A 3224-nucleotide genomic window follows, 5' to 3' on the forward strand; every position below is an offset into this window, starting at 1 on the left:
GCTACGTAATCCATTTGTCGTACATTAACACAGTTATAGTTAAGCTGAGTTAAAAATTACAATAACCTTTCCCTATGTTAATGTAACATCCACTACTAAAATATTTATGCATACAAAGTTGTATCCCATCGACTATTTCTCACTGAATGTACAACAACATTTCAGTCATGCAAATTGCCTGAATTCTGTCGTAATGCTTAATGTACTATCTATATCCATAACAAGCATTTTCACAAAACTGGCCTCATTATTTGTATTCAGTGTATTCTACTTCCTGAAATAAAACTTATTAACGCAAAGTTACATAATAACAAACTTTAACGATGTTTGATAACATTTTAAAACTTTGATAGTCGGAAGTTTCATTATATAACTTCCGACTTTCAAAGTCATAACGTGTGTTCCATCGTCTGTTTATATTAGTTCGAATTAATCTTACCTATTTTACATTACATGTCCTGAAATGTTGAGACCAATTATGACATTACCCCCGATAATCTGAAGTAGAGGTTGTTTTAACGGTAAAATTTACTAATAGCCAACTTTGAAATTATGTAAATTATTTATTAAAAATGCTGTCTTTGGTGGCACCGTTATAAGAAGAACTAGGACTAAAAATAGGAGTTACGTCTTTCTGATTTATCGTAATTATTAGCATGATAGCTAAGAATAACTACCACTGTTATCAGTTTCTTGGCTAGATTTCTAAAATTAGCTATGTCCCTATGATCTATTGGAGAACATTTCGTTTGGCAATTTCTTATTTATTTGACAGCGAACAGAGATAATGTTTTCCCTTTGGAAAACATTGTTCAGAAAGATTATCGGACTTAGAAATATCGTTGTGATAGAAGGGTATGAAGGTCGTAATTAAATGGTAGTCAAGCACAAAGTGGTGCACAAATAGATTGGTAGCGGAATGGAAAACCTCTGTAATTAATTAATCAAGTTTCTTCCGCAAGGCAGCCTTGCTCAGTGTCTATGCAGCAGACGTGCAACGACTTGTTGAGTCCACATCACGTCGAGTTGCTGTACTACACAGTGAAAATGGAGGTCCGACGCGATATTACGAGATATTCTGCGACTTTCGTCACCTCAGTGTAAGATTGTAATTAATACTCTCTGACTTAGGCACAGTGTGTGAACCTCTGTACAATCTATGGACTTTTTGTGTTATTTGCTTTATTTGCTCGTGCCTACGTGCCATCTAAAGACGGACATGTATAAATTTGACGAATCTTAATTTTCCAGCTCCTGGAACATATTGTAAAAGTCTCTATTTTTGTTTAACATTTGTGTTCCTAGTGCCATATAGCGTTAAAAAGTTCAGGTTACAACAAACTCGAAACAGACAACAGGACAAATCCACTATAGAATTATGTAGTGAAATCTACTTATAAAACTGAAGATGAGGCCGTAAGCCTTCGAAACGCATAGCATGAGAATACAAAAATTGTATAACACAGACAAATGTTTCTATTGATGACATAATAAAATTAGGAAACAATAGAATGAGAATGGCTACTGTGTACTGCCAGACTGCAACGGACACTACATGAAACAAGAGAATGATATTAGTCTGTGTTCAAAACAATGTTCAGTGAAACCCTTCATTTTCCCTCATATTTTTTTGTTACAGGATGTGTACTATTGTCTGCCTAAGAGAATTCTTGTCGTTTGCTGTATTTACTTTACAATGTGCTGTACTGTATCTTTAGTATTTATGTCGACAGTATTGTTACTGCCACAGCACACAGTATACCTTTCCTGTGAGATCGTTGCACACTAGTGGAACTAATTCAGGATGGAAAGGAATTAAATAGGAGAACAAGTTATCACTCACCTATAAATGATTGTGCAAATATACGTCTTGAATTACTAGACAGATCCCGATTTGCTTCCAAACACGCCCTGACAAAAATAAACTGGGTCTCAGTGGATGGTGGCAGCTACCCATAGCTACCACACAAACGACCATGCTACTACCAACAACTACAATTCTGCAGAAAGTATCGGGAGGAAATTGGTTGTGGAAGTGTGTACTAACTGAAGAAGTACATTTAGACATTAATCTATTGGTGAGTGGTGATTTCTACCCCATTTGCTGCAATTCTAACATGGAAACCAGTCGCCTTTGAACCCGAGGACACAGTGAAATGCACATGATGACATACATGCTACAGAAACATAAGAGGTTACTAGGCACCTCCAAAGTGTTGTATCACAGTGGTTTCTTACTAGTGGACAGATGATCCAGATATTGCACCTGACTTCCTAAGTTAAATAAGTATTTGCTTGAACAGTTGACAGTATCATTGGGTCATCGCTAATAATAGTACAAAAGGACTCGAGTCATTGAGAAATTCCAATCTGAGTAACAAATTGTGCTTCGTTGTGGCTTTGAAACACGTTTGACGATTTACTTCTGTCTTGATGCCTTGCTTATTTTTCACTTTTAATTCAGTAAAAGCACTGCTGCAAGCCTTTTGGAAAAACAAGCCATACATTGTAAAAGGTGTTTATGTGCTCTTGGTAAATCAAGAAGACCTGTGTATTTTAGCACTCCAGTTACTGAATGATATCGGGTATGGACTGTGCTCATCATGCCATGGGAAACATCTTTCTCTGTTAAAAGGCTACTGTCGCTGATGGCGCTGAAAAAATGTAAATTGCAGAATCGTTCGTTCTTAGTGTATCGAGACTTATCCATTCTCCTCCAAAAAGTCTGAAAATCTGTCAATTCTATTTGTAATCATTAAACTCAATATTTGTCTAGCGCAAAGAGAAATTTCCAAGCAGTTAGCCGTTTCTCGTGGGCATAAGACAGATACGTTTTAAAACATTCTAAAGATGGGAAATACCAGATATAGTGTTCATTGTATTGATCTGCTGAGTGGATTCAAGCATAAAATACAAGTTCCTTCAAGTTCTGAGATTTTATAATGTTGAAATTTGTTCAAAAAAGATTTTTGATATCAAAATTCGCCTTGGAAATTACAATTTCAGCCTTAAAGAAAAATAAAGCCGGTGTAAATAATACATACTTACATTACCAAGGGCTCATCATTAAGTGGGAAGTTTATTCTGCTCCCCAAAATTACTGTTTCAGCTTTGTTTGATGATGACTAATTTAACCTGAATTAATATTCTTTAAGTGGACTGTTATGTGTGAAAACAAAAAATGTTTCTGCAACAGCTGTACTTCGTAGTCAGTACCGTATAGG

Source organism: Schistocerca piceifrons, chromosome 7 (assembly GCF_021461385.2).
Source record: "Schistocerca piceifrons isolate TAMUIC-IGC-003096 chromosome 7, iqSchPice1.1, whole genome shotgun sequence".
Lineage (NCBI taxonomy): Eukaryota > Metazoa > Arthropoda > Insecta > Orthoptera > Acrididae > Schistocerca > Schistocerca piceifrons.